We start from the raw sequence: 13,741 nt of genomic DNA, 5'->3' as shown, positions 1-13,741 counted from the left end.
ATATGAATGTTGGTGTTTCCCCAAAATTCGGATGTTGAAATCCTAACCGCCAGTGTGATGGTATTAGGAGGTGGGGTTTTTAGGGGGTGACTAGGTGATGAGGGCAGAGCCTTCATGAATGGGATTAGTGTTCTTCTAGAAGAGACCCCAGAGAGCTCCCTTCCCTTCCACCATGTGAGGGTGCAGTGGGAAGATGGCTGACCAAGAAGCAGGCTTTCACCAGACACCAAATATGCCAGCATCTTGATCTTGTGCTTCTCAGACTCCAGAGCAGTGAGAAACACATGTTTACTGTTTATAAGCCACTCAGTCTATGGTATTTTGTTATAGCTCCCCAAATGGACTAAGATAGTATCTTTTCAACCTAATCAGGAATTACAGAAACCAATCATAGGAAACGACCTGTACTTTCCCTAATCTGCTGTCCATGCTGTTCCCTTCATCCAAGCTACGCTGTCTATTCCATGTCTGCTGGAAACCGCCTCTACACCATCAGATGTAAGTAGATGCCCCCTCCTCCATGCCGGGAAGCACTCACCACAGTGCTCTGTAATGATTTCTTTACCCGTTTAATTCCTTCACTGGATTGGGAGCTGCTCCAGGGCGTGATGACATCATGTGTAGGACACCAGAACCCAATGCCTGTTTTCTTGGTACATGGCTGATAAGTGCTTGTTTAGGAGATGAACTTTTTACTTCTTATTCTTCCTGCAAATGTCTCCACAATGGAACGCTATCTTGTGTTGGCAAAACGGTACGTCTCTAAAATTGTACATTGAATTATAAACTCATACTTATATGTACCTACATATACACCTCTGAGAATGGAGGCTTCTCTTATTCTAAGCAGCTTCACTGAACAGATGGGTTAATCCTGAGTTAATTAAAAAATCCAGTTGAACAGAAATTCTGCTAACTGGAGGCCTCCATTTTATAATCAAGCTAATTAACTGGGTGATTACTGAATCTCTTTCTTCCCAGACTGTGACCTCATTGAAGGTAGGACATTCTTGTCTCCATTTTTATCATTAAATTATAGACAAAATGCATTTGTCAAAGTGCTTACTGAAAAAAAAATAATTGTAGTAGGCTCTAAGTACAAGTGGGGAGAACGTGGGTTGGCAAACACAAAGATAAATGGAATCAGGTTTCTGATTCCAAATATCTACCCTCACTTTCACTTCTAACATAGACAAGGTCAAACACAGATTCAGAAGAACAGATACCACATAAGTAAGAAATAAAACAATGGGAGAGTTCTTCCTCTTATCCCGGTTTCTTCCTAAAGTATAAATCTGTGTTTTAAATGAATAATGGCAATTCAAAAGACAGAGAATTCAACTCATAAATGGACTTTAGAATCCTATGAAAGTGGCGGTCTGTAAAGGATTATAAAATAAACTGAACAATAATAAATGACAATTGTACTCCAAAAGAAAGGTCTACTATCAGTCAAATCCTCCATTCTGTCGGCAATTCAACTCCACACAATTTATGTTATGTTAATGATATTGCAATTTTAATTCTTAAGTGAACAGTATAAGATTCAAGAAAAGTAGAAGACAGGGCCCTCGCCTTGTGCCATCTAGTTGAAAAAATAAGATTTCAAACAGCAACACAATGCAAATGTGTTACTAAGTGCTAGAACATGAAGTAAAGTTAATAAGAAAAAATCATTTAGTGATATTGAGTAGGTTACAAGGCTGAAGCCTTGGGTGAAGTCCTGAAGGCACACTGTGGGCTAGAATATTCTGGAAAGTCTTCATGAAAAATTAAACTCGAGGTAGACTATTTGTAATCGCTTCAATTGTGCCAATTCGTCGTTTGTCAAATAACAAATTAAGCTGTATTGTTACTGTTCGATACTTCTCTTAATTGTGAGCCAATTAAATCAGTATTTATTTGTACTATTCTTTGCAAATTAAATGTTTCTGTTTGAAAATGAATCTTACAAAGTGCTTTTATTCTACTGCAGCCTGAAACCTAACTATGCCAGATTCTCTTCACTTCATGTCCTCTCTTTCATCATTCTCTTCTAAGAATTATATATTTAAGTTTGCCTATGAGAAGCGGAAGCCATCATGAACAAAACATTTGGGCTGTTTACATCCTTTGATGCAGCTTTAACCTTGCCCTTTTCCTGAAGCCCAGGAAAGATAAAGGCTGCAGCCCTCCAGGAAGATCAATCCAGAGCAGAGGGCATGTGCCTGCATTTGTGAATAGTAAAAGCAACCCAGAAAAATGTCTCTTTTCCATTCGTACTTGTCTGCCTGTACTGTATTGAGTCTGCCATTCAATTTCATGTGTTTTCCATCCATTCCTTGTTACTTTTTCTGTTACTTACCTACCCAGTAAAATGCCCGATTTCTTTTTTTTTTTTTTTTTTTAACGTTTATTTATTTTTGAGACAGAGAGAGACAGAGCACGAATGGGAGGAGGGTCACAGAGAGAGGGAGACACAGAATCTGAAACAGGCTCCAGGCTCCGAGCTGTCAGCACAGAGCCCGACGTGGGGCTCGAACCCACGGACCGTGAGATCGTGACCTGAGCCGAAGTCAGACGCTTAACCGACCGAGCCACCCAGGCGCCCCTAAAATGCCCGATTTCTGACTTTGTATTCAAACTGTCTATAATGTGGCCAGATGGTTTTATTTTTACATTTTAGCCAAACTATTGTTCAACTTTCTCAAACATGCCCTACATTCCTAAGTCCTCCTACTCAGTCACCTTTGCCTCTCTTTGTTCTGATTGGATTTGTTTTGTTCCTATTGGCTTAGTTTACCTTTATCTCTTGAAGGAACCCATATTCCATGAGACCTTTCCAGACACTCCCAGTTACAACTGGTTTATGTCTCCTCTGAGATTTTTGGTCCTGTATCAAATTGCCTGGCTTTATATCTATTTGTGATGACTTAATGTCACTTATATTTAGAGGAAGAGTATGGGATCATTCATCCATACAACACTAATTTTCATTTATCCAATAAAAATCTCTCACAAGGCTTTCTTTAGGCTGGACCCTGAAGATATAGTGGTAAACAAAGCAAACTCATTCCCAGACCTCTGAAAACATGACAATTTGTGGGGAGGAGAGGCGGAAATTCTGTGAATTACAAAAGTCTTATATAAGGGCCTCAGGTGTAGGTACTAGGATTCTGGAAGCATCATCTTTCTAAACATCTTCTGGCCTAACCACGGAATTAAACAGAGAAAGAGATTCTGGTTGGGGGAACTAGATGTGGAGGACACATTAGAACAAATTAAAAGTCCTAGGGTGGAAAATGAAGGAGATATTTGCTCAATGGAAGGAAGTAACAAAACATTTGACTAAAGCTGATTTGAAGCTTTAAATATAGCCTCTGTGACCCACGGTCAGAAAAGTCATGTTGAGGGACTTCAGAATGATCATATTGAGTAACAAATTTTTTATATCCATTACACACATGCAAACACACAAATACACACACACACACACACACACACACACACACACACACACACACTACCAATACTGACTGATATAGAATCCTGGTCTATAGGCACAGGGGCTCAGGATAAAATTACCACTTCTGATTTACTAATTTTTAAATCCCTAATCTTCAAGTCATGAGGAATAAGATGTAAGTATATAAAATATCCTTATGAAGATTATGTGGTAAGTTGACACGTTAGCGTTTGAAGCCAAACAACACTGAAGTTTTTGAGCTATGAGGTTATGTTTAATGTTGGAACAGATAAAATGTGCATTAGGTTCAGTTAGAAATAGCATGTTAAGTGTCTGAGGGCTAAAATAAAATCAAGTAACAAATGATCAAATCAATAGGAAGACATCTGCTCAATTATCAATGCTGATAAGAACAGGCTTCCAGTTATGGAATAAATAAGTCACAGGACAAAGGAATATAGTCAATGATATTGTAATAGCATTGTATGGTGACAGAGAATGGGTCCACTTGTGGTGAAGATGGCAAAATGAATAAACTTGTGGAATCACTATGTTGTACACCTGAGACAAATATAACACTGTGCGTCAACTACACTCAAATAAAATTAATTTAGTTAAAAAATGAAGGCTAAAAAAAGTGAAATTGAAACATGAAATTAAAACTGAAGGGGCTAATTTCACTTGTCAATCATCTTTCCTTAGGTATATGGAACAAGAGGTGAACGGATACATTTGCATCAACAGGGACGAACACGGGAATTTTTGTGAGAGGAAGATACAGGGTTAAATTACACATGGATGATTTTGACAATGGAGTAGAGAGCAAATGTATGTTTGCTGGGTGAAAGCTGACCGTTCAGATCAGGGAGCATCTAATGATGTTAATGGAATGTTCTGCCTCTGGGTTCTGGGCCTTTTCAGGAGAGGTGAGTGAGTTAGGAGGAGAGCTGTCAATGGTTAGAAGATTCTAGAGGTTTGGCATACGAGTTTTTCATAATAATATTTCAACTAGTTATGATATAAATAAGTTCTCTTTCTTTATGATGATGGAAGAGGCTATAAACAAAGGACTATAGTAATAAAAACACAACTTAAATCCTCTCTATTCTCAATACCTCCCTGCCTAATCCCAACCCTGGGCCGCGCTCTTCTTTAAATGCAATAGCCCTCATGTGGAACCGATAAATAGGATTGCAAAGTTTTTTCATGGTGTAGGAATACTTCTTTTAAACATGCATTATTATCATCACCTGAAAACAAAAGCAGTATTTTATGCATAAAGCTCCACTTGAAAAACCTTTGGTTTTACACTAAATGAGAAGAAAGCATTTCATTTCGATGTATCCCTTTGGTCACTGTGCGGAACAGTTGGGACGCTACCACAGCACCCCGTACAGATGTGGAACTGGAAGAGACGGGAAGAAACAACTGGGCTCTGAATACACATTGTGGGGAGTGGGATAAGTGGGATTTGGGATGCAAGGCATGGCAGGAAGAGTCAAAGGTGAAGCGAAGGCCCTTGGGGAGAGCAGACAGAAGAATGGAGCTGACATTTACTTACATGGTGGAAGCTGAGGGAGGCATATTTGTTTTGGATGGATAGTTTGGTTTTGAACAAGGAAAAAAGAAAACCCTAAACACTAAAATACCTGTTAGACTGCAAATAGGCAGTTGGGTCTGAGGCTCAACAGAGAGGACAGAACTAGAGATACAAGTTTGCCAGGCATGAACTTAGAGACAGAATCCAGGGCCAGAGAATTCAGGCCAGAGACTGAAGGAGATCTCTAGGCAGGGGGCGTAGACAGAAAAGGGAACAAGCCCCAAAGACTAAAACCTGGGGGGGTCTTCCATTATTTAGAGATGAGGAAAATGAGGAAGAACTTACATGAGAAGGAGGAGGAGGGAGAGACCAAGGGAGAAACCAAGAGAACGCTAAGAACATGTTTCCAGAAACAGTGAATGGTCTGTGTCTAACCCTGATGGTGAGTCCAGATGAAGACTCAGAATACTCCCCGTACGATTTAGCAACATGAAACCTGTGGCACACTTGACAAGAGCTGCTCTGCTAGGGACAAAAGCCACTGGAACAGCCTCAAGAAAGAATGAGGCAAAAGAAAGCAAAGGCCACGATCATTACGAATTTAGAAGGGGACAAAGTAATAAGCTGCCATTTCAATGAACTGGGGAACGTAAGCAGCGGAAGGGAAGGAGAAGAGGTTGAAGGCGTGTGGGGAGTGGAGAAGGAGGGGCGGGGGATGCTGCAGGGTCCCAGCAGCAGGAGCACCATTTGAAGTCAGCAGCCTGGACTTTAACACAGGACCAATCAGCACAGCTGTGGCCTTTTCCCCAGCCACGTCCGGCCCCCCCAGGGGAGATGTGAAGCTCGAAGAAAAGGGCCCTTCGCCAGCATCGGTGCTCCTCTGAGCAAGAATAATGGAGGTAGAGAGGAGCAAACAAACTGAGGATTACAAGGATGTCGTTATGACGCTAGAACTTGGAATGGCAACAGTGAAAGGGAAGTGAGGGTGTGAGTGAACCAAGTGCAGGAAAAATGTATTTAAAGTTGCAGTGGATTAGGGGGGAACTGGAGAGAACGAGCAGCAAACTTACGGAGCATTTGGAGTTAATGAGGATGTTGAGGTCCCTCGGATGACCTTGGAAGTCAGTGGTGCCATGTTGGGCGATCACATCAATGGAGGAGGGAAGGTCCAATAATTAAGAGGCAGATAGAGATACTGAAGGCTCCAAAGAATATGACAGGAGAGTTACTGGAGTCCGTGGCAGCGATCCAGGAATTGAAATGTGCAAAGATGAAGAGGTTAACAGGCCAAGGGCTTGTAAATATCCACAGTAAGAAAAGGTAGACGGTGATATAATTAGTTTTAATTCTGGGGCAGTGAAGGGAGGGAGAGGAGGTTTAGGAAATTGCTTATTCATCAAATCCACACACAATGGAAAACGTCGTTTTGGAACCACTTCAAAAAATGTAAGTAGGATGTGCTCTATAATTATTAAGATTATGAAAGGTATAATCACAACAGTAAGCATTTTAATCAAAATTTTCTTTGGGCATATAAGCTACTGTTTGGCTGATTCTACAATCTTTGCAACAAAAATCAGCCTACCTGGGCTAACTTGATGAAGAGACTCCTGTAAACTAACTCCCATTGCCAGTATGACAACCATAGGCATGTCACAAAAATCTAATGTGGGGAATCAGGTAAAGGACCTGGAGGGTGGTCAAAGTGTGCCTTTTATTTTTCATTATATGTCTTGCAATTAGAAGAGAACATTAATCAAAAATCTACATATCTCGGCCTGTCATACAAAACACTTAGAGCCCCAGGGTGACCTGCCTTTAAAGCCTTAGCGACCCACATTCAATCCAAAGAGCTGTGTGTGGTCAGAAAAGTAGCTCAGGGGATCCTCACCTACAGATGATTTCCAACAAAGGAGTTGGGATTATGACTTTTTCCTTTTTAGCAAATTTCTACCCAGCAAAGTCACTGGAAAAGTTGACATTAGCTATTACGATCAGAAATTGTCCTGCTCCGTTCCAAAGCAATAGGTAGAAGGTATTTTGAGGGTTGACAAAAAATATGTTCAAGTATTTACTGTTTTGGAAAACTACACTTCCTTCAAGTAAGATGCTAAAGGTGGTAATTCATATATATTTCTACCTCCATTTCTGTGAATGAACAATCCATCCTCTACATGAAGGTGTTGCACACGTAAGTACAGTTAAGTTCACTTACTTATCTGACTTTTAACTGCTTAAATGGGGTCAGAATTGGTGATCCTGCTGAGCTGTCCCTTTAGTCTGATGATGTCTTAGTTCAAGAGACCGTATCTGCCAGGGTCTAAACATCCCACCAATGGCACCTGCACTTGTTTGCTTTAATATGAAATGACTCTAAGTTCAGGATGCCTGCTTGGTAGAAAATTGCTCCAGGGTACTGGGCTACTACTGGTTATGTCTATAACAGGAACAATATTATAAATAATATCAATATATTCTCTATATTGTTGTAGATAATAGTAAAGTCAGTAGTATATGTATCAGCATATATGTATATATTTATATCAATATATCAGCTTAGGTCAATAGGCTCACTGTTTTATAAATTGGTTTTTTTATTGATATAAAGTTGGTATGTAACATTATATTAGTTTCAGGTGTACAATGTAATAATTTGATATTTGCACACACTACAAAATGATCACCACAGTAAATCTAGTTACCATCTGTCACCATATAATTGACCCCCTTCACCTATTTCATCCACCCCCAAGTCACTTCCCCTCTGACAACCACCAGTCTGTTCTCTGTATCTATGTGTTTTGTTGTTTTTTTTTAGATTCCACATAAATAAAATCAAACGGTATTTGTCTTACTCTGACTTATTTCACTTAGCATAACATGCTCAAGGGCCATCTATGTTGTCATAAATGGCAAGTTCCTCTTATGGCTGGGCAGCATTTATATTTGTATGTATATAAATATAAATATAGGGGGCCCCCGGGTGGCTCAGTGGGTTGAGCGTCCGAATCCGGCTCTGGTCATGATCTCACAGCTCGTGGGTTCGAGCCCCGCGTCGGGCTCTGTGCTGACGGCTCAGAGCCTGGAGCCTGCTTCAAATTCTGTGCCTCCCTCTCTCTCTGCCCCAACCCACTCACATTCTGTCTCTGTCTCTCTCAAAACTAAATAAACATTAAAAAAATAAAAAATATATAAATATAAATATGTATATGTATGTATATATCTCACATCTTCTTTATTCATTCCTCCACTGATGGACACTTTAATTGGTTCTGTATCTTGGCTATTGTAAATAATGATGCCATGAACATAGGGGTACATATATCTTTTCAAATTAGTGTTTTTATTTTCTTTGGATAAATACCCAGAAGTGGAATAGCTGGATCGTATGGAAGTTCTATTTTTCTTTTTTGCGGAATCTCCATGCTGTTTTCCATAGAAGTTGTACCAATTTATATTCCCATCAATGGTGGATGAGGATTCCCTGTCCACTACATCCTCTCTGAAACTTGTTCTCTCTCGTCTTTCTGATAAGAGCAATTGTAACAAGTATGAGGTGATATCTCCTGATTTTGATTTGTATTTCCCTGATAAGTAGTGATCTTTGAACATCTTTCCACATGCCTGGTGGTCATGTGCATGTCTTCTTTGGGAAAATGCTTTAGTTCCTCTGGCCATTTTTTAATCAGTTGTTTTGTTTTGTTTTGTTTCGTTTTTGCTATTATTTGAGTTCTTTACATATTTTGGATATCAACTGCTTGTAAGATTTGTGAACATTTATTCCCATTCAGTAGGTTGCCTTTTCATTTTGTTGATGATTCCCTTGCTGTGCAGAAGCTTTTTAGTTCAATGTAGTCTCACCTGTTTGTTTTTGGTTTTGTTGCCTTTGCTTTTGAAGTCAGGTCCAAAAATTCAACACCAAAACCAATGTCTAGGAGCTTCACTGCCTATGTTTCTTCTAGGAGTTTTATAGTTTCAGGTTTTACACTCAAGTCTTCAATCCAGTTTGAGTTAGTTTGTGTGTGTGGTTAAGACAGAGGTCCAGTTTCCTTCTTTGCATGTAACTATCCTATTTTCCCAATACCATTCACTGAAGAGACTGTCTTTTTTCCCATTGTATATTTTTACCTCCTCTATCGTATATTAACTGACCATACATGTGTGGGCTTACTTCTGGGCTCTCTATTCTGTACCATTGATGTATGTGTCTGTTTTTATGCCAATACCATACTGTCTTGATTACTATAGTTCTACAGTATAGTTTGAAATCAGGGAGTGGGTATCTCCAACTTTCTTTTTCTTTCACTAGATTGCTTTGGCTATTTGGGGGTCTTTTATGGTTCCAAACATTTTTAGAATCATTTGTTCTACTTCTGCAAAAAGTGCCATTGAAATTTTGATAGAGATTTCATTGTATCTGTGGATTGCTTTGGGTAGTACAGACATTCTAACCATGTTAATGCTGCCAATCCATGAATGTGAACATCTTTCCATTTATTTGTGCCTTCTTCAATTTCTTTCATCAATATCTTACACATACACACACAAGGATATATCAGATATCTACATAATTTAATTGTGCAATTAAGGTGTGAATACATATACCATGATTTATATTTAATATTTTTAAATAGAAAAATGGGTGATGTAACTGCAGTTTGAATAGAAACACTGATAATCCTTCAATGTCATTTCTATACAGAAAAGAAACTGTAATATCTATCACCTATTGATTTCTCTATAAAATTATATTACAGTAATATTTCTATTTCTCTAATACCTATATTTTTTGCATATACATGAATGAGTCACTAACAGAAACATGGGTATTAGAAAATCCTCTCAGTGTAAATTAACTTTTAAAATAATATTTTAAGTGGTTCTAAACACCGCTTTGCAAAACACCTACTCATGTGTTAGCTGCTAAACCAACAGTGAGTCAGTTAATAGCTTAATTCAAAATAGTGATGATATATAATTCATAAAGGTCAAAAACAAACTCTGAGTAGAGATTCCATCTGTGTTCCTCTTAAGTGTATTTCTATACTCCAGGGATTGGCTTTTCTGGCACAGCCTGCATTACAAGTATTTTCAGTGATTATTTTATTCTCATCTTCTATTGGAGACGAACTGAGAAAACATCCCCTAATCTCGTCCTTGTCATGAATTTTGTATTCTCAGAAGACTGGATTACAAATATTGACACAAATTGAGAGTACTCACCTACAAATACATGTCTGCAACTGAGTATTACAGTTTGAATTCTTGATCGCTCTCAGAAATTGTTCATAATGATATTTATTAGTGCAGCGTGTAATTCACAACAAATGTTTTCTAATGTCAGTCATATGCGATGTAAAATTTAGAAAATGAATACGATATTGGCATTTCATAATCTCTTTTTAAAATGTATCCATTTAGTGGAAGAGAGCCAAAGCATAAGAGACTCTTAAAAACTGAGAACTGAGGGTTGATGGGGGGTGGGAGGGAGGGGAAGGTGGGTGATGGGTATTGAGGAGGGCACCTTTTGGGATGAGCACTGGGTGTTGTATGGAAACCAATTCGACAATAAACTTCATATATTGAAAAGAAATAAATAAAACTATAAAAATTGTATCCATTTAAATAGCCTTTTTGGATAAGGTAACTTTCAAGTGTACGTTCCAGCATTGCTGCTGCCCATGGTGACTTGTCAGAATGAAATTCTAAACATGAGCACCCTTCACTGTAGCATTATTCACTGTGGTCAAGATATGGAAATGACCTGAGTACCTGTCGAGGGATTAACAAATAAAGAAAAGATGATATATACATCCATACACAATGGAAAATTCAACCTTAGAAAGGAAGAAAATTATGTCACTGCTGACAATCTTGAGGGCATTATGCTAAGTGAAACCAGCCAGAAACTGGAAGATAAATACTGTACGACAAAACAAATATGTGGAATCTAAAAAAATAAATAAGCAAGAAGCCAAACTTCTAGAAACAGGGAGTGGAATGGTGGTGGCCAGGGGCTGCAGGGTGGAAGGAATAGGAAAAGTGAGGCCAAAGGGTACAAACTTTCAGTTCTAAGATGAATAAGTTACCAAGATCTAATATAAGGCGTGGACAAAGTTAACGATTCTGTATTTGCACTTGAAAATTGGTAAGAGAGCAGATCTTAAGCGTTCTCACCACATACAAAAAAGGCAACCATGTGAGGTGATGGATGTGTTAATTAACTTGATGGTGGGGACTCTTTCACAGTGTAAACACACACCAAATCATCACATTGGAACACTGTAAATGCACTACAATTTTATTTGTCAATTACACCTCAATAAAGAAAAAAAAAAGTGAACATCTTGAGTTGTGTACAAATGAATGCCACAGCATCTCTTCTGGCCATCCCTAAATATTAGTGAATAAACACATGCATGAATAAATTACATCTGGAAAAATTCAGGGAGCAATGGAATATACCCTATTTCTAACTTTTATTTTCCTCTTGACAGAACTGTGACACTTCACGAATTCACTTTAATGTCAAAATCTGTGGTATTCACAATATGTAGTTTAGTACACCAAGAGTACTTTTAAAAATTTATACTTAATACTTTAGAGGACTTCATATGGCTGAGGAGTTTTTTTAGCACCTCAATAGCAATGATATGCTGACATACGGTCCTCTCACTATGTTGGATTGAAATACTAAGCACAGATTATTGCTTTGATTTCTGGCAGTAACATGTGATGAACGGTGCAATTTGTAGTTTTATTTTTTGTTGTTGCTGTTTTATTTTATTTTTTAAAATTTAAATCCAAGCTAGTTAACACAGTATAATAATGATTTCAGGAATAGAATTTAGTGATTCATCACTTACATATAACACCAAGTGCTCATCCCAAAAAGTGTCCTCCTTAATGCCCGTCACTCATTTAGCCCATCCCCCCCCCCAACATTCCCTCCAGGAACCCTTAGTTTGTTCTCTGTATTTAAGAGTCTCTGATGGTTAGGGCACCTAGGTGGCTCAGTCAGTTAAGCATCTGACTTGAGCTCAGGTTATGAACTCACGCTTCGTGGGCTCAAGTCCAGCATCGGGCTCTGTGCTAATAGCTCAGAGCCTGAAGCCTGCTTCAGGTTCTGTCTCCTTCTCTTTCTACCCCTCCCCTGCTCTGTCTTTCTCAAAAATGAACATTAAAAAGTTTATAAAAAAAGAGTCTCTTATGGTTTGTCTCCTTCTCTGTTTTTATATTATTTTCCCTTCCCTTATGTTCATCTTTTGTATCTTTAATTCCACACATGAATGAAATCATATATTTGTCTTTCTCTGACTGACTTCTTTCGCTTAGTATAATACACTCTAGTTCCATCCATGTTGTTGCAAATGGCAAGATTTCATTCTTTTTGATTTCCAAGTAATATTCCAGTGTGTGTGTGTGTGTGTGTGTGTGTGTGTGTGTGTGTGTGTGTATACCACTTCTTCTTTGTCCATTAATCAATCTGATATTTGGAGTCTTTCCATACTTTGGCTATTGTCAATAGTACTGCTATAAACATTGGGGTGCAGGTGCCCCTTCAAATCAGCACTCCTGTATCCTCTGTATAAAAACCTAGTCGTGCAATAGCTGAATCGTAGGGGAGTTCCATTTTTAATTTTTTTATTCCCAACAAGATACTAGCAAACTGGATCCTACAATACATTAAAAGAATTATACACCATGATCAAGTGGGATTCATTCCTGGGCTGCAGGGCTGGTTCAACATTCGCAAATCAGTCAATGTGATACATCACATTAATAAAAGACAAGATAAGAACCACATGATCCTCTCAAAAGATGCAGAGAAGGCATTTGAACAAAATACAGCATCCTTTCTTGATAAAAACCCTCAAGAAAGTAGGGATAGAAGATCATACTTCAAGATCATAAAAGCCATATATGAAAGTCCCAACACTAATATCATCCTCAATGGGGAAAAACCGAGAGCTTTCCCCCTAAGGTCAGGAACACGACAGGGATGTCAACTCTCGCCACTGTTATTCAACATGGTATTGGAAGTCTTAGCCTTTGCAATCAGACAACACAAAGAAATAAAAGGCATCCAAATCACCAAGGCACTCAAATTTTCTCTCTTTCCAGACGACATGATACTCTATGTGGAAAACCCAAAAGAATTCCACCAAAAAACTGCTAGAACTGATACATGAATTCAGCAAAGTTGCAGGATATAAAATCAATGCACAGAAATCGACTGCATTTCTATACACCGATAATGAAGCCACAGAAAGAGAATTCAAGGAATAGATCCCATTTACAATTGCACCCAAAACCATCAAATACCTAGGAATAAATCTAACCAAAGAGGTGGAAAATCTATACACTGAAAACTATAGAAAGCTGATGAAAGAAATTGAAGACACAAAGAAATGGAAAAAAGATTCCATGCTCCTGGATAGGAAGAACAATATTGTTAAAACATCGATACTACCCAAAGCAATCTACATATTGAATGCAATCCCTGTCAAAATAACACCAGCAATTTATAATTTTAGATAAATTAATTCCATTAGGAAGTTTAGTGTTTTTTTTTTAACTTGGCCCAAAGTAACACTGAGATTATTCACAAACATTAATTTTTAACTTTTCTCATCTGGTAGAACCTCTCCTTCTAAGGTTCCTTTGATAAAATGACTAGGTAGGAAGGGAAAATTGACTCCTTTTATCAATATCCATTTTGCAGATGGCAAAACAAAGACTCAGGAGAGAGAGAG

The 13,741-nt window shown here is 38.4% G+C and overlaps 1 protein-coding gene across 1 annotated transcript in view; it reads right to left on the bottom strand.

Moving 5' to 3' along the window:
- The window catches only part of CNTNAP2 (contactin associated protein 2), a 1,960,721-nt gene that overhangs the window by 800,879 nt on the left and 1,146,101 nt on the right, over positions 1 to 13,741 (bottom strand). The gene's annotated exons all lie outside the window — the stretch shown is intronic.

This window comes from Panthera tigris, chromosome A2 (genome assembly GCF_018350195.1).
Source record: "Panthera tigris isolate Pti1 chromosome A2, P.tigris_Pti1_mat1.1, whole genome shotgun sequence".
Classification (NCBI taxonomy): domain Eukaryota; kingdom Metazoa; phylum Chordata; class Mammalia; order Carnivora; family Felidae; genus Panthera; species Panthera tigris.
Note: the sequence above shows the minus strand (reverse complement) of the source record. Positions and strands in the feature narration are given on the sequence as shown.